Source organism: Callorhinus ursinus, unplaced genomic scaffold, assembly GCF_003265705.2.
Source record: "Callorhinus ursinus isolate GAN/ISIS: 27379988/994484 unplaced genomic scaffold, GSC_fseal_2.0 scaffold6, whole genome shotgun sequence".
In the NCBI taxonomy this organism is placed as follows: domain Eukaryota; kingdom Metazoa; phylum Chordata; class Mammalia; order Carnivora; family Otariidae; genus Callorhinus; species Callorhinus ursinus.
Genome location: NW_027397068.1, coordinates 49680824 through 49699868, shown reverse-complemented (window position 1 = coordinate 49699868; position 19045 = coordinate 49680824). Strand labels below are relative to the sequence as shown.

The following is a 19045-nucleotide window of genomic DNA, read 5'->3' as shown; positions in this document are numbered from 1 at the left end:
TCTAAGAAACACAATGACCGAAGAACCCTCTCACACCCTCTCTTTCTTATGTTACTTCCCTGAATTAGCCAACCACTTCAACTAAAAATAATGACATAGATGGGAAGAGAGAAACAGAACAACCCATAAGTCCTTTTCCTTTCAGTCTCTCCTTATCCATCAATAAGCCAAAGGCAAAGGCTGTTGGTAACTATGTGTGCATATAGACAAATGACACAGTTGTGTTTTGTGCAGCACCCCTGCTGTTCTAGTAAGAATGAAATACATATGCACATACAGGCTCTGAAATGTGAATTGTGCAACTTTAGTCATTTCACAAATACAAGTCAAATGATATTAGGTTTGCATTTAAAACTGGCACTGTAGCATATAAAGATGAATGGCAAAACTCATGTTAATTTAAAGTGTTAATGTTTCTTTACTTAGAACATTAAAAGCAAATAACAAAACACCATGGCAAACAGAGAGAGACCATAGAAGAAGGAAAAAGCTTTATATTTTAGGAAACTCCTTACTCTCAAACAAGGGGCCCTGCATTTTCATTTTGCGCTGGGCCCTACAAATGATGTACTTGGCCCTGCGACTTCATAACCTCCAATTCTTATTTTGGGTTCCATAGTTGGATTGAGTTTATTATTCAAATCACAAGTAAAAGGCTACTTGATAGATTCTTCTCTATCTTGTGGCTTGACAAATTAGTTCTAGGGCCAGTTGAGGTATGGAATAAATGCTCCCTTTTTGCCATGATTGGGACATAGTCAGAATTGTGGCTGGGGTGGGAGGGAGCAGAAAGAGTGGTTCATCCCTGGAGAAAAATTCTAATATATCGTGTTTTCAACAATTTTTAAAGGTAATATAGTCACATGGTGGTTGTTAGAACCATGGGGTTGTTAGAACCACCTAAGGACCCCCTGTGAAACACTCAATTAAAATATCAGTTTTGAGAATATGGGGTCTATGGATGTTGGGCTGGGTTTCTGTCCTTTACGGGCACTTTCTTGAGTGCAAAGATGCCAGCACCCAACACAGTGACCAATGTGGAATAAACACACCAAGGAACATGTGAAAAATAAATCCTGGGTTACTCTTGGTCCCACAGTTTATGGCAGATGTAACTATGAAAAAAATGCCCTCCTCACTTAGTTTGATCTAGTTTTTTTTATTCACTGATAACAAAAATGAAGGAAAAATAGTTAAAATGACGGTTATACAGATAAATAATAAGAGAAAAATTATCGTCTTTTAAATTTGGGACCTCTTGCCTTGCTAAGAACCCGGAGTGATTGTGGAGAATTTCTCTGCAGGATTGAAGAAATGGGGCTGTGGCGGGGGGTGGGGGGGAGGAGTGGGGGGTGGGGAAACTGAGCAGCTGCAGTAGGCAAGGGGAGAGGGGGAGACCTCCCAGGCAGCTCAGGAGGTAGTGACATTGTAGAAATGTCTAAAGGGGATATTTCAATGATAAAATTCTCTCCTGCTTCATCTTAAAATGAAATCTACAATTTCTTGCTAATGTTTTGATGGAAGTGGATTGCATATGTGAAGAAGGCTGGGGCTCTGGTAAGGATTGAAATGGGGGTTGGGTTGGAAGGAAGCTCCAAGAAGAGGATTGAGGAAGGGGTGACACTGGTTTGAGTTATACAGATTTCAAAAGCTTGTCTTTAGCATTTAAGAGGAGAAAATTTGTTCATTTCCCATTTAACATTCTCAGCCTTCCTGATAACTTTTGGCTGTTCACATTGACTTATTTCTGGGCACATATTCAATTTCCCTCATTCCTTTGCCCTCTCCAAAGGAAAGAACTAATTCCAGTGCCTCCAGTTTTACCATCTAGCATTTTGTCCAGCAAGTGGACTCCTTGGAATCATGATGAAGGAGAAATGTCAGTAGAGATTTGTGGCAAAAGGCAGAGAATATTTTCATCATAAAGGGAAAGCCTGTTTCCCTGGCCACCTTCAATGGCCTATTTCCTGGGCTCTAAATATAGAGCACCAGGGCTTTCCTCACACCTGCCCCTGATGCTGCCAGCTGGGAGATTGGGTCTCTATTCCAATATAAACTCTACCATGTAAACAATATGTCTCAGCCACTTTTTCAATATAGGCATTTTTTTTTTTCTTAAAGCGTATGCTAATGATATATCGTTAAAGTGAAATATTTGCTGCTCCTTGTAAGTTTCTAGGTTTAAGCTACAATTTCTATTATTAATAAGTGAAAAATAAAAGGTATTCTTGGGCTGCTTCTGTATTTTGAACACCAGCATAGAGTGTCTCAGGTTTGAGAACCTTATTATCTGGATTGAGCAACTACTCGCAGTCACAAAGAGATGAATCACTGTGACTCTAAATGGAAATCATAGGCAATCACTCATAATACTTGCCTTAGGTTGATTCATGGTACATCGGCCCTCAAGCCCCAGGGGCCTCACCTGTCCCTGTGGCCTGAAGAAATCATTTGTGGTTTTGACCACATGTGATTTTCTTCTGCCTCTAGCTTCCTCTTTCTGGTCAATCCATCATATACAAAGTCAGCTTTCTACAACACAAATTATATTGTGTTATTCCCTGCTCAAAAGCCTTCCAAGACTCCCCACTGATTTCAGAAGAATCCAAACCTCTTAGTGTAGCAGTCAAAACCCTTCACAATCAGAACTCAATCTTCCCATCTAGTACTTTCTCTCTCTGTCCCTCCCCTTTCCTGTACTTCCCTCTCTTTTTATAAATATATTTTTATATGCCACAGTAACTCTAGTTAGCAGTTACTCATGGGATCAGGGATGTTCATTGACTCTTTCATTTAGCATTAGACATTAAGCCATACTTTTTTTTTTAGGTGTACAATACAGTGATTCAACAATTCCATACATCACCCAGTTAAGACTTATTTCTTTATTCTTATATTGATATAAGGAGAAGAGTTTGGTTGAATAATACCCATACAGTCAAATGTTGTTCATCTAATTTTTATTTGAGACATTTGATAAAAATGTAGATTTTTCAGTACCACCTTAGACCTAAATCAGAATCTTTGGAAATGGGATATGAGATCCGAAGGTTAAGCAAGTTTTTCATATCTATCTAATACCCCAGAGTTTGGATACTCCGTGTATTTAACATTAAAAGCAATAGCATTTGCCTTAATAGTATCATTTTTATCTTAATCACCTCTATGCCACTCAAACATGAATATCCTGCCAATGCCTACTATGTATCCTGCAGGGCATACATTACCCAAAATAGATAGATGTAGTTCTCTGGGGCTCACTATTGATTGAACAAGAAAAAGAAGACTGAAAAATATCATTAAATATTCCAAAAGGTAAAGGAAATGTGCCAGAATGCTAGGATTCAGTGAGTAGAGTTGAAAATGTTTGACTTCTAAGAAAGCCTTCAGGAAGATATATTGTTTTAAGGATACGAAAATCATTCCAACTTTGGAAATGCACAAAAGCAAAGCATGTGGAAGATTCACGAACCCTGATCAAGTTGAGTCCATCTTAGTATGTGATGGGAGAGAAGAAGTTAGACATGGAGAAGAAAGTGAGCTTTCGTAGGTAGAACAGCTAGAAGCACACAATTTGAGGACTTTGATGGGGAATTCATTTAACATTAGACCTGATTGAGCAGCCATATAATTCTAAGAAATATGAAGTCATCCAGTGACAATAACTGATATTCACTCAACAATTATTTATTGAATGGCTTGTATATGTGCTAGTCACTGTTTCAGGCACCAAGAATTCAGCAGTGAAGAAAAGAGAAAAAATAAGCCCATACCATCAGGAAGATAGATAGTAAACATTCAGACTGACTCCCAGCATCTCTTCTGTCCTTTCTGTACTGAGTAGCAGCAATACAGTGTAAAGAATTTTCCTCTACTCAAGTGGTGGGCCAGTCTAGCTAACGGCAACCCTCTCTTGCCAATGGTTGCTTGAGGAAAGGGGCTTATGATCCAATTCTGGGTAATAAGATCAAAATAAATGTTTGCTGGAGTCTAATAAAGGTTCAGGAAACAAATTTCCCTTTCCTATTGGATGAAGAAGAAACATGACCTCAATTTCTGCCATGAGGGGCTCTATCTTTGGGTGACACCAACACTGTTGTTGAAGAAAAAGAGATACAGAAAGAACTTGCTGAATCAACCTTCCAAGAAGCCTGAACCATCTCTGGGCTTTTTCTTTTATGAACTAATTCTTTTTATTTTTACTGATGCAAAATATATCTTAAGTGATACACATATATGACAATTTTTACATACCTCATTTTATCCTCAATAACCTTCTTCAAGATGAATATTCTCTGCTGATAAAAATATAAAAGAAAAAGCTTTTAGAAAATAGCAGAAAATTTTTACCAAATCCCAAGTGGGAGGTTTGGGGATTTAGAAATATATAGTATAGAAGCAAAGTAACAGTCATGGAGGATCACCTGTGTGTGCATTATTATGATAAGCATTTCACAGATTATCTAATTTTAGTTTTTATAAAACTCTAGAAGTTTGTTATTATCATTATTTTACAAATGAGTAAAATGAAGGCCAGAGAGGGTGTAAGGAAATTACCCCAGGTCACAATGTACAGCAAATATTTCAAATTCAGATTTCTGGTCAGCACAGTCTATGCTCTTTCCACTTTGCCATAAATTATTTCTTGTGAGAAAGCATTTCCTGTGAGTAAGTTCTCATAGAGGAGTAGTCATCAGGGCTTGGTAACATGATTTAAATAAAAGAACATTGGAGGAAGATGTGTGAGTCCTTGTGACTGGAACAGCAGTGTGGTAACAGTGAAAACAGTGAGACATTGAGAATAAAGCTGCGATGAAGGGTAACCAAATGGTATTTGTGGGCATTTCAAAGACAGAATTACAGTGAATATTGGGTTATGAGCATTGCACAGGGATCAGAAATGAATGTTTGGGGAAGTCCAGTGAGGGATGTGAGAATAGGAGGACACAGCAAAATAAAAGAGAATAAAAGGAATGAGAAAACCTGGCTCATCTATAGGCAAAATCATATGCTAGATGCCTCAAAGAAGAGTTTAGGAAGAATATGAAGAAAGCCTGTCAAAATGAAAAATGAACTAATTCATCATTACACTTTGGACTCTCAGATTCAAGATGTAGAGTGGTAAATGGTTGAACCAGGTTTATCTGCCTATTAGTTCGAGCAAAAAAAGTGTCTGGGAAAATACACCAAAATTCAGAAGTTAACAGAGGTTAGACCTCCAATTCTTCCACATCCTGATACAATAAGTTTCCTGTTGTTTGGAGGGGAAGAGAACGTGGGAGGGAACTTCTTGGGTGCCTGTTTTGAGGTAGACTCTAATAAGAACTTCACATATAATTTTTGACCCACCCTGTTGCATGGATCTCAGAATAAAGCTTCACCATAAAAGCTGTAGAGATGTGATGGACTGTCAATCCTCACAATAACCATGTGGGATTATTGTGTTAGCTTCTGTTTTACAATCGAAGAAGGGAGGCTCAGAAGGATTAAGTTAGTAGCCATAGGTTATAGGGTGAAATCAGGATTAAGAACATAGGTTTGCACAACTCCAAAGCTGTTTATCCACTTCTTGTCGACCTCTCAACCACATTTTATTTAAAATAGTCCTTCCGTGAGAAAAAAAAAAAAAAGTAAAGTGAATGATTGAGAGGCAACAAATAATACCATGTATTTATTCACAAAAGCAAATTCATTTAGCTTAGTCACTGTGCTCTTTATAGTGCCTTCTAATTAGTGTTCACAAGAACAACAGCATAGGGACTTTATCAGCTTTTGTAGAGTGATCAGATTGAATTTACCTTTCTATCTTAAACAAGTAGAAAATTAGACTACATCTTTAAAACTATGGTTTTTCAGGTGCTAGATAGCAGGCAATACAGGTCAGTGACTCCTAAGAGCAGGGGAACAAATGCAGTGAGCTCTTCTAGGAGAAAGGTGGCAGACCATAGCTGATGGAGAGTGAGCCCAAACAGAGCTTACTGGTCTTGTTGAACTGAGAAAACTGAGGTGGGAATTTGGGGAATCTAAGAAGGCTGGAATTTAAGTAGTGGAATCAGAGAAAATGGATCTGGACAGAAAGAGAACTTCAGGGATCTACAGATGTGCTCCCTTAAATTTCTGGCTGAATAATATGGACATATGAGAAGAAAATACCTGAATTCAGAAGAAGAACTACTGTAAAGAAATATCTAGAAAAATCTACCCAAGTGTCATATAGGACTGGGAATAGGTTGTATTCTCAGCAATAATTCGAACACCAAGTACATGAGGCATAGAATCCTTAGAAGGTATTGCCTCAGTAGTGAATGTAAGAATTACCCTGAGACTAGAGGCTGGTGTGTACCCATCCTAACAAAGCTTAAAAGCAAATGTTGAAACTGATTCCCCCCCAAAATGTATCTGTATGCTATAATAAAGACTAAAGAAAAAAAAATCTGGCACCAGAAAAACAAAATTTACAATGTCTGACATCTAATCAAAACTTACCAACCAGACAAAGAACCTGGGTAAAACAGTCTGTAGTGAAGAGAAAAATCAATCAATAAAAACAGACCCAGCAATGACAAAGATGATAGAATCAGCACATGAGGACATTCAAACAGCTGTTATACAATTAAAGCAACAGAATATCAGTGAATGAGGGACAATGTCACATAGAACAACATATTTGTAATTGGAGGACGATTACAATAATGCAGAACTAAACCCATTTTACAAATTACTAATTGTGTTTGGTACAGTTTCAATTTAAAGTACAATGGATATGTAGATACTGATCACTTACCTTATGTCAAATACCATAATAATTCATGTAAGAAATGAACAGTAAGGTACCTAATACCCAACTCTAAAGAATTTAACAATCCCTTTGGTGCATAAGGCAAGTAGAAGTTTTGCTATTTGTCTGGTACAAGACAATATACGAGACCACATAAAGAAGAATAAAATTTAAGAGCCAACCTTAGAGAAATGCTTTGTATAGGAGGGGACATTTCAGCTCGATATTTGAGAATGAGTAGAAATATAAGTCATAATTCTGAGACACAGAAAATATATTCTAGTTCTAAGAAGTTATTAAGAATAAATGCAAGGATGCAAGAGAATTAGGCATATGGCTTTTTTTCATTTTATTATGTTATGTTAATCACCATACATTACATCATTAGTTTTTGATATAGTGTTCCATGATTCATTGTTTGCATATAACACCCAATGCTCCATTCAATACATGCCCTCCTTAATACCCATCACCAGGCTAACCCATCCCCCCATCCCCCTCCCCTCTAGAACCCTCAGTTTGTTTCTCAGAGTCCATAGTCTCTCATGGTTTGTCTCAAGTCAGGAAACGACAGATGTTGGCGAGGATGCGGAGAAAGGGGAACCCTCCTACACTGTTGGTGGGAATGCAAACTGGTGCAGCCACTCTGGGAAACAGTATGGAGGTTCCTCAAAAAGTTGAAAATAAAGCTACCAAATGACCCAGCAATTGCACTACTGGGTATTTACCCCAAAGATACAAATGTAGGGATTCGAAGGGGTATGTGCACCCCGATGTTTATAGCAACAATGTCCACAATAGCCAAACTGTGGAAAGAGGCAAGATGTCCATCAACAGATGAATAGATAAAGACGATGTGGTATATATATACAATGGAATATTAGGCATGTGTTTTCAGAGTGGTTAAGTGCTATAATGCCTTACATTAATTCAGGAAGGCGGTATTACAGTTCAGAATGTCAGAAAGAGAGCTAGTGTAGGTGCAATCCTGTTACCTCCCTATTCATTTTTACTACCTTTACCAATTATTATAGGAAATTTAGGAAGAATATTAGAAATGTCATCTTTATGTTGTACTGGTGAGTGTATTTGTTTGCTAGAGCTTCCATTACAAAATACTACAACCTGGGTGGCTTAAACAACAGAAATTCATTGCCTCTGTTTTGGAGGCTCGAAGTCAAAGATGTAGATATTGACAGGGTTGTTTCCTTCTGAAGACTGTGAGGGAGAATCTGTTCTAGACCTCTCTTCTCCCAGGTTCTGGTGGTTTTCTTTCTTTCTTTCTTTCTTTCTTTCTTTCTTTCTTTCTTTCTTTCTTTCTTTCTTTCTTTCTTTCTTTTTTTCTTTCTTTCTTTCTTTCTTTCTTTCTTTTTTTAAATATATCACATTGCTTCTTTTTTTTTTAAAGATTTTATTTATTTAATTGACAGAGAGAGAGAGATCACAAGTGGGAGAGGGAGAAGCAGGCTTCCTGCCAAGCGGGGAGCCCGATGCGGGGCTCGATCCCAGGACCCTGGGATCATGACCTGAGCTGAAGGCAGTTGCTTAACCAACTGAGCCACCCAGGTGCCCCGGTTCTGGTGGTTTTCCAGCAATCCTTGTATTTCCTTGGCTTGCATCTTTACATGGTATTCTCCCTGTGTGTGTCTGTCTATGTGTCCACATTTCTCCTTTTTGTAAGCACAGTTATATTGGATTAGGGGCCCGCCTTTTTCTAGTACGACCTCATCTTAACTAATTGTATCTATAACTACTCAATTTCCAAATCAGGTCACATTCTGAGGTACTGGGGGTAAAGGCTTCAATGTAAGAATTTTAGAGGGGCACGATTCAACCTAGAATGGTGGGGAAATGTTGGAGGCTTAGGAGAGGGTCATAGGAGAGGGTTTTGAACAGAACTGCCCTTCAGCAAGAGTGATCTGGCAGCTGTGTGTGAATCAGTCTTTGAAGGTCTAGTCTTTCCTCCCCCCCCTTTGGTCTATATCCAAATACACACATATACTGTAACCAAGTAGCGCCTACATTCACCTCACCTTTTCATCTATCTCTGCCCTTGCCTATATTATTCCCACTCCTGCAATTTCTCTACTGCATTTATGACTAACTTCTACTCTTCCTTCAATACCTATCTCACACGTTTTACTCATGTCCATAATACTAGGTATGTCTACACATTTCAAGAAACCGTCCCTAAACATGCTACTCCCCTTCTGAATGGTGTTCATAATATTGTCATGACCATTAAAAAAAAGTAACATCATGTGTTATCACATGTATAATACTTTTTTATGAAACCATGACACACTTCAGGTTGGATACAGTGTCTAATTCTTCTCAGATCTCTTGCAACTGGCTCAGTGTGTGGTGTTAAATACAAAGAATAGAGGTAAGGATGCAGCTAATTCCACTGTTCTTCAAGGCTTATTCTTAGATTCTTAGTGTGGATTATAAAAAAAAAAGAAAAAACTTCTACATTGTGCTTATTGTATACCTGGCACATTTTTAAGTGCTTAATATACATTAACTCACTTAATCTTCAGGAAAACCTGGTGAGTTGGGTACTACTATTACCCCATTTTATAGATGATGACTCTGAGGCACAGAGACTCAGGACTTGCCTGGAATTACATAGCAACTGAGTGACTGATGTCACAGTCTCCTCCTTAACCACTTTGTCACTCTGCCTCTCAAAAACATTTGCCCTCTTTACCACAGGCCTTCATTGTGAAACCATTTCTAGTCCTGCTTCTAATTAGCTACATGATTTTGAGCAAGTTATTTAACTTCTCGATACTTAAACTTTTTCCATTTTGAAATGGAAATAATGGTAGTACATCCTCATAGAATTAATATGTGAAAAGCATTTTTAAAAAGTGCCCAGCACCGAGTGAGCCCACCACACACGCATGCACACACGCACACACACACACACGCATGCACACGCACGCACGCACGTACACACACACACATTGAATAACTGAGAATTTATTGTACACTATGTAGCTAATTGAAGCCATACTGCCTCCTGCTGATGATTAATAGTGTCTGGCTTCTGAAGAAGGATGGTATTGGCAGATTTTTTTTTCCTTTTTATGAAGGATGGGACTGGGCTGTCACTTTCTATGAAAATGAGAAAGAGGAGGTCAGAGGTGTTTTTGATAGCAACACAATGGACCTTTATAAGGCTGAAAACATTGCAGTGTTGGGAGTCTGAGAATCTGGACTTGCGCTGGCTTATGGCCGGCATCTTGACCTCTCCTCCCTCCTTGTAAGGGGCAATGGAAATGCACCAGGGGAGAAGGGAGAAAATTTTAGAAAATATTTCAGAAAATACAACCTTGAAAGGAAATTAAAAAATCAGAATTCTGCACAATAAGAAAATCCTGTTCACTGAGCCTGTTGAACAGTTATCAACAATTCTTTAGAAAATTCTAGCAGTTTACATGTGGAGTCAGTTGCTTTCTAATTGCTACAGCAGGCTACCACTGGGAAGAACAAAGGAAATATTTAGCACATCGTAAATTCTTCTGCAGCCCTGTGGAGTGGCTGGAGTTCAGATTACACATTTATAACTAGCATTTGAGAGCAATTTCTACTTCACTTTTGAGAAAGTTGTTGGGGAAGCAGTTCAGCACTGTTCTTCCTATGATTCTGGAGAAATACAGACCGAGCGTTTAAATTTAATAATCCAGTTCACTTGTGTCAGGATTTAATGAAGCTTGGAAAGACGTAACAAGGAAATCCATCTTCTCTTCTAGAGTTTGCCTTTTTGTGGGAAGTAGGTTTTTCGGTGAGTGGGAAAGTGTACTTCAGATACACGGGTGGGGTGCTCTGACAACACCCCAACCTGGACAGTGGTCTTCTCATAGGCCAACGCTGAGACATTCTGGAGAATAGGCAGGACCTAAAAATAGATTCAGTTCACACCGCCAAGGAGAGCAGGCAAGCAAGAGGCAGTAAACATGTTTCATGTCACCAAGGATGCAGTGAAGGAGTTGCACCGCATATTTAGGGAGGAAGCCATCACAGTCCAGTAAGGGCACCAAGAAGCCACTTAGATATGAAAAGTCAGAGGTCAGCTTGACTCTTAAGATGGCTCTCTTGAAGCTATTATATTTATATTGCAGTTGATGAATGAGTAGCTCTGCAGTGCCCGATTTATCTTTGGCTTTGGGGAAGATGATTCAATTCTCTACACATTCTCAGGGGCACATTTGCTTAGCAAATAGAAACACATTATGGAATAATTGGCTGATAGTTTTATGATTTATGAGTTGTCTCTGGCTTTAGGTCCTTGCGGGGGACACAGCCATAAGGACTACCTTGTAATTCTTTACCTTGATGATTGATAAAATATGGGAGGCCATTTCTCCCCCACGATATTAAATGAATGTCTTACCCCAAGCCCGAGGGAGAAGAGGCTAAGATTCGAGTCTTTCCAATATATGAAAAAGGAATGCTTTTCTGAAATTATGGTGACTAAATTTCTCATCCTCCTCCTAAAAGAATTGATAATCTTCTCACTAATCGTCCAAACTTTTAATTGTGTATTGGCTAATATTTGGAGAAAATTTCCAAATAAGGTAAAAAAAAAAAAAAAGGAAAGAAAAAAATAATCTAGTTGGGCTTCCTACTTACTGAGACTAGTTCCAACATAAAATCTCTATAGATTTAAGCTACAGAACAAATCTTGTCTATTTTTCTGGATGAATATAAACTGTAACCTCACTATTTTCTCTCTGACCAAATTTAGGATTACAGTGTCTTTTTGTTTTATTTTATTTTATTTTTTTTAAGTTGTCTATTTTTTTTAAATTTTTTTAAAGGATTTTATTTATTCATTTGAGACACAGAGATACAGAGAGAGAGAAGAGAAAGCATGAGCAGGGAGAGAGGCAGAGGGAGAGGGAGAAGCAGGCTCCTTGCTGAGCCAGGAGCCCAATGCGGGGCTCGACCCCAGGACCCTGGGATCATGACCTGAGCCGAAGGCAGACACTTAACCATCCGAGCCACAAGTAAAACAGTTCCCACTTTAGGTTTTGGTTTTGCCACATGAGTAGATAACATGTTTAAATTGAATAAAGCAGTCATTTACTTGTTACATTTGTCAAATTAGTAATTATAGTTTCTCTTTCAACATCACATAATTTTATGCAACTATTGGCTGACAAGACTGAAATTCTCTATTATGTCATATACATAATCTGTCCTCAATAGGGAAAAAATAATCTCTTTGGCTACTCAGCATATATTCTGAGTATAATCTGGTTAGGTAATAAAGTTTTATTTATTTATTTATTTATTTTTTAAACTGGCACAATTTAAAAAAGTGCTAAAGACAAAGGAAAAATGCTTTAAAACCAGAAAACACCTGATTTGTCTTCAGCATCAATCTAATGCCCACATAAACTGCAAGAATTTATATCATATACATTCTGTTGCTCGACAACAAAAGCAAGACTAGCCATACCTAGGTAAAACATATATATTTTAAATGTATTTTTATATATTTAAAAAAAATGAATAGAAAAAGGGTGACATGTGTGAAGCAAGGAATTAAATGAGAATATTAGCTAAAATCTTGTCAAATAATATATTTATGAATGTACACTGTCAATTGATTTTCACAACAAAATAGAATCTCTACAAATCAAAAAGTTTCTAAGCTCCAGTCAATGATTTCCTTATTTCAACCAACATTTGATACAAATAAAATCCAATATAACCATTCCCTTGGATTTTATTTCGATGGGATTTATTCTCTGTTCACGGATATAAATGTTGGTCTAGAATAACCGATGTCTTTGGAAATTTTATTGAATAATTAACTAATTCATTGTTATTTTTAACCACAGATTCTCACTGACATTTTAGTAACTTACACAAAAGCAAGTATTTAAAAAAAAAAAACAAGCAGGAGGTAAGAAGAACCCTAATAAACATAATTCTAAGAGGGAATCTTTTATTGTTGTAAAGCTTATAAAATTGAAGGTCTCATGTTTTAAGAAGATGAAAAAGGAATTCTTTCTCTGCTGTGCAATAAATGGACTATCTCACCCATGAATAATGATTAACGTTCTTTCACTCAGAGAAAAGGCTTGTAGGTAGGTGTTCACACCTGCAGCATTCATGAATTATAGGCCCCATTCCCTTGAAAGAAACTTAATAATCACTATTCACAGGTGAAGTGTGCTTCAGTTGGATATAAAAAGTTGAGATAAAACCAGTCAGCTTTGTTTCCAGCACTGTTACTTTCCCAGCATTCCATCCCCTCCAGTCACTGCAAAAATACTTGAGCAGCTTTAAAATTATCCAAAGGTGGTGTTGTAAATACCTTTTCTTCTCAGCTTAGTTCTGTGTTTATCACAGAGATTCAGAGGTGGTTTTAGAGGTCAGAAAAACAAGCTGCCTGCAAACTTGGATTCAAACCCAAGTAATAAGGCCCACATTTTTACAACTGTCCTCTTCTAGATGCCAACCAGATCTAAACTGACCTCACATTTCTGCATTCTGAGCCCTCACCTGCTGACGCTGCCGTATAAATATAAATACAAATGTCAATGTATGTATCCATTCAAATAAAAGTTTAAATAGAAAGTATAATTTTATGTATAAGACTGAGTGTAAATTTAAATATAAATATAAACAAATGTAAATGAAAAATACATATACATGTAGTTTTCCATGGTAGGAAGGTTTTTTATTATTTTTTATTATTTCCATTGCCATTTTAATTCAATAAAGATCTTTATGGCATTTTTTTTTCTGCTTAGAGGCCGCAGTGATGGCCCACTTGCCATCTATGGCTTGTTCTTGGTTCATGGGGTGTTTTTAAAAAATACTGAACCATAGGGGCACCTGGGTGGCCCAGTCGTTAAGCCTCTGACTCTTGGTTGCAGCTCAGATCATGATCTCAGGGTCCTGAGAACGAGCCCCAGCGTGCTCATCACGGAGTCTGCTTGAGTTTCTTTCTCCCTCTCCCCCTGTCCTTCCCCATCACCCATCTTTCTCCCTCTCTCTTTCTCTAAAGTACACAAATAAATCTTTAAAAAAATCTACTGAACCATAATTTAAAATGTGGCATATTTCACATTAAAAAAATATCTAAATTTGTCAATTATTTGAAAAGTTTCAAGCTCTGGCAACACTGCACTTCCATTCCTTCAGATTACCAACTGGCAGGTGCTGAGCACTGGGTCAGCTTGCAGACCTGATTTGTACGTGACTCAGTTACCGTTTCCTGCCTGCACCTCGACTGCATGATCCTAGAATGACTGGACTGTCCTTCTTTTATCAGCCTTCATGTCTCTTCACGCAGTTAGCTTTTTACTCATCCAACAAACCAACACTGCTCCTGCGTCTGACCTTGCGAGTACTTAGGTCTTTGGGTGGAAAGTGGATTTAGCTGTTCATTCTCTGCCTTTGAATCCTAGGCAAGCCTTTCATGAAACACTGGGGCTGTAAAGATAATGGGCAATGCTACCTTCCAGATTACAATTTAATTGGAGACAAAGAGATACATGTTATTAAACAGATAAATAAAACTTGCCAAGTGTGATGATACAGGTGCTTGTAGAGGAATTAAAGCACACAGAGGAGGGTTCCCTGATCTAGGTGGGATGGGTGGGGAATGTGCGGCCGGGGTAAGGGGGGAAAGGGGAGTGTTCAGATCTGGGCAGAGAAGGCTTCTGTCGTGGACTTTAGAGATTACGAAGCAGTTAGGGCAGCCAAGGGTTGGGTGTGGGACAGTATGGGATAAGCCATTGGTTTAGTCTTTTTCTTATTTTGTCTTGCCTTTATTTATGATGAACTACTCTCAATTTCTACTCTTTGACTTTCTCTAGCTCTGAAATCAGCATCACATCTACTGTTACAATGCTTTTATGAACATTGCTCAAAAACAAACTTTATCACTGTAAGCCATGTATTTTCCAAATATATATTCATCTCCACCTCAAAAATAATCTTTAGATTTTCATCCATGACTAAATCAGAGGATATTTGATAAAACATATGAGAAAAAAACACACTAAGACTGTTCAATAAAATGGGAGCACATTACACACACACACACACACACACACACACACACACACAGAAATCTTACATAGAAACGTAGTATGTTAGGAGCTAATACTATTAGCCACTGTTGAGATTCAACAAAATTATCCTCAGCCACCGAAAAGAAGGGGGACTTTTTTTTCAAGTGTTGAGAAATTGAGTTTTAATATTTGGTCAGATCCAACATTTTGGTTTGAGAGAACCAAATCGTTCATTAGCATTTCAAGTTTTAAAATTCCAATGAATTACATTCATGATTATAAAAAACAAGAATGCATAAAAAATAAAAGCAGGAAAACATTCTAATTTAACTATGGGGCCTAGAATGTTTTCATAAATAGCCATCTGTAAAATGAAACTTTGGTTCCTGATTTCAAACAAAAACATTTCTCTTAATTAAGTAGCATTCTTGTGGGGTTGGCCTTGGCATGTGTTAAAGGATACAGATGATTGTCTCCCATAACAGAAATGTAAATGTTGTAAAGAATGAAAAATGTTATCAGGATGTGTTGTTAGGTGATGCCATCTTTTCTTTGAAAAGAGTCATAATCAAGTCAGGAAGCACAATACAAAGTGTTTCAGTCTCTTCACACGTAGGCTCCCTTTCAGTACAATAACGTCAGTCATCAGAAGACATTTCAAGTGCAATCCATACAGTAATAACTAACCAGATAAGTTCAAGTTGGCAGTTCTCGGAGTGCGCTTAGCCTCCACCATATTACCGGTTCTCGTTGCTTTGTTAGCTGAAGTAGTAGGCCTGCCAGGTTTTTTCTTTCAAAAGCTTATAAAATTCATAGTTAAGAAAGGTCTATGAAAACTTAAAAACAAAGGAGATGAATTCAAAAGCAGCTGCTTATACAGCTTGATCGCAGTATTTCACTGCAAGTCACGATGTCTTCACAGGGGCTTCATACTTAAAAGATTCTGAAAGTTGATTGATTGTTCCCAAACTGCTACATAGTTTTATTTGATTAACCACGTATATTTTTTTGCCAATATGTCTGGCTACCTATTTAAAGTTAGTGCATTGCTGGCAGTATTACAAAAACAGATTTTAAGGATTGGAATCAGATTTGGCAGTAAAGGATTCGGTTCCAAACTCAGAGGTGATCTTAAAATTTCATTTGACATAAAAAGAAAAACCTTTGCAGTCAAAAACAAAAGCCTGTACTTGCATTGAAAAAAGTGTTTTGGTTGCCAAACATGTTTATTTTTCCTTTGTTTTTGCTCTATCACTGATCCCTTTGAAGAATGGCCTTCAAGTGATATTATTTAAAAATAGAAGCACGCACACACATTTAATCAAGATCTTTATTTAGAAGTGAAGTAAAATCTTACTCCTTTCAAGTAAAAAAAAAGACATATTTTCAAAAGTTCATTGCAATAAAAGAATCTTTTGTCCTTCCTCTTGGCATTTTAAGGTTTTAACGAGTTGTTTATATATCTCAATGGCTTGAAAAGACAGATGTATTTTATGTAATCTTCCATGTAAGCTTTTTTCATTTCCCTTATAAATTACTTTTCCATATTTTAAAATGTAGTTATGTTTTCAGGGAAAAATGGCCAAAAAATATGAGCCGTTATTTGTTGGCCACCATCAACCTTTAGATAAAGTAGGTATAAATCACAGTAAGCAATAAAATTCCATCCTAAAAATAAACCACAACTTTATTGAAGAACTATCTATTAAAACTGTGTTGTCTCATTTTCGTTTTACCTGAACATTAACGTATGAGTTTCATTTGAAAGCCAACAGTTAACAACCCATGTTTCATATTCTAATTAACATAAAAGAGATCTGTTTCAATTAAAGAAAGCAAACTTCCTAAAGATTCAGTGATGAACTGCTTTTATAGTCCGTGAGCTATGGTCGTAAATTACATATAACGCACTGAGGAAAAAAAATAATATAGAACAAAGATGCCAACCCCTGAAATATATAATTGAGCAATAATAATTTAAGTACACATGTCAGCTTGTGTGTGTAGCAAATTCAACCCACAGAAGCGCAGACCTAACGAAATGGTTTCTTGCTTTGTAATCTCCATAAACCTTTCCTGCTGCTTTTAACTCTTATAGGTTTGAATACAAATCAAATGTAAACCTTAACTTCATCTGGAGCTGGAGTCCAGAAGACAAACAGAAACAAAACAACTCTGCAATGGCTTACAGGGACTAACAAATGTGTGCTTTGATGGATGATGAAAAAGCTCTCGAAGTTAAAGGGGCACAGCTGAGTGGATTGCTGCAGTGGGTAATGAGATTCCTCTGGTTCAGAAGTACCTGATTGTAATGAAATAATCCATCCCAATGTTTGCAATTAAGGTAATGTAAATTCTAGTATTTGTGGGATACATTAGAAACACAAGGTGAGAGCTCCCCCTATTGACTCACAATAATGCACAATGTACCCTGAAATATACTTCCACTATTTGTCATCAATATAAAATTTCAGACGTTTAAGGAATATCAAGAATCATCAAATTTGACTACCTAATTTTATACATGTAGGTACTGAGGCCTAATGACCTTTACTGTGATGAAATAAATTAGCTGCAGAGCTGGGACTGGAACCCAGAGCCTTTGTCTCCGAGCCCCATTTTCTCTGCACTAAGGCATGACGTCCCACAGGTGATACAATTCAGAAGTGGGAAAGAGCTAGGAGAGACCCAACGGATCTAACTCCAACTTCCTCTGGTCCAGGAGACCCACAGAAGCTACAAGACCTGTGTGGATCACACAGCTTCTTACTAATAGACAGAAAATACTGTGTTCTTTCTAATAGAATGAAATCCTAGTTATATGCTCTATTATTTCTACTTGACGGTGTGTTGTATCTTGTTTTGGGCCCCAAATCTTTTGTTCTTTTGCAATTTAAAAATAATTTTTTTCAAAATATGAGAATTTAGATTTCTGGAAGACATGAGGACATTCACTTTTTGACGATGCATATTTTCTGTGAATTAACTAGAACATGTATATTAATAGGGTTATATTTACTTACATGCCTCCCACTCAAAATATTTATAAGATGACATGTGCAATCGTGCAAAATGGTAAACTACTCTTAAATTGCAAAAAGCAAAAAAAAAGTTATTTCTCTAATTTGCTCTTTGGTGAAAATATTTTTGATTAATTAGCTAACCTTGGTATTATCGCTACTGTTCCTGTAATTCATCATGAAATATTGTTGATTACATTTATGGCATGAGCAGAGTTCCCCCCCAAACCTGAAGGTATGTGGAGATAGATTTATATATTTTTTTTATTTAAAGATTTTTATGTATGTATTCATGAGAGACAGAGAGAGAGAGAGGCAAAGGGAGAAGCAGGCTCCCAAGGAGCAGGGAGCCCGATGTGGGACTTGATCCCAGGACTCTGGAATCATGACCTGAGCAGAAGCAGACGCTTAACCATCTGAGCCACCCAGGCGCCCTGGAGATAGATTTACAAATTGCACTCTGTTAACGCCTAGAAGGCAAGGGTTGGGTTTTATACATCTATTTTTATGCATCTATTTTTTCAGTGAACACAGTTGGAATGAACACAGGGCTTTGAATAAAAGCTTTTGATTTGCTGTTGTTATGCAGCTTCTACTGAGGTTTGCTCACAGGCGCCAGTACTGATTGCTGGACTCTAGGTGGATGCCTTTCAGAATCCCACCACCCACCTGACACTTTCAAAATGCTGAGGTACAGGACCTGTTACCACATTACCCTTCTTTGTCCTAGATGCTTAGCCTCTATGACTGTTGTAGCAGTGCATGTGAAGAGAAGTTGCATGAAATACTCCTTAAACTAGGTCTTGTGCTTGGTGATCCAAAGCAGAATTTTGTGTTCTCAAATAATTAGGGACTAGAAGAGAATCACCCCGTCTCCTTGAAATGTTGACCCTAATCCATGTAGTCTTCATATGTGTATGATTAAAAATGTAAAGGTGACAGAAATGGGGTTATTTGTTTATCAATAGGAAATTTGTACATGGCTTTTTTTTCCTCTGGAGTTTCTTGTGTGTTTTAAATTGTTCAGCTGTCTGTTACCTTTGTGGATTCTCCCCCCAAAACCCCACCCTACCCTGGCCTACTCCCCACCCTACAAGATAGAAACAGTCTCTAGAAGCTCAGTGCAGGCAAAGAAAATTTATATATTTCATCAAGTTTGAGAATCAGATTATTGCATTCCACTCAAATTAGAAATCAGGTAATTA

General features: G+C 37.5%; 1 long non-coding RNA gene across 2 annotated transcripts in view; it reads left to right on the top strand.

The window, feature by feature from the left end:
* LOC141372991 (uncharacterized) overlaps positions 1–18077 on the top strand; it is a 54885-nt gene extending 36808 nt beyond the window's left edge. For both annotated transcript variants that reach the window (XR_012378575.1, XR_012378574.1), the window contains exon 3: positions 16919–18077. This is a non-coding gene — a long non-coding RNA (uncharacterized lncRNA). The remainder of the gene's footprint in view (positions 1–16918) is intronic.
* Positions 18078–19045: the final 968 nt, after the last annotated feature.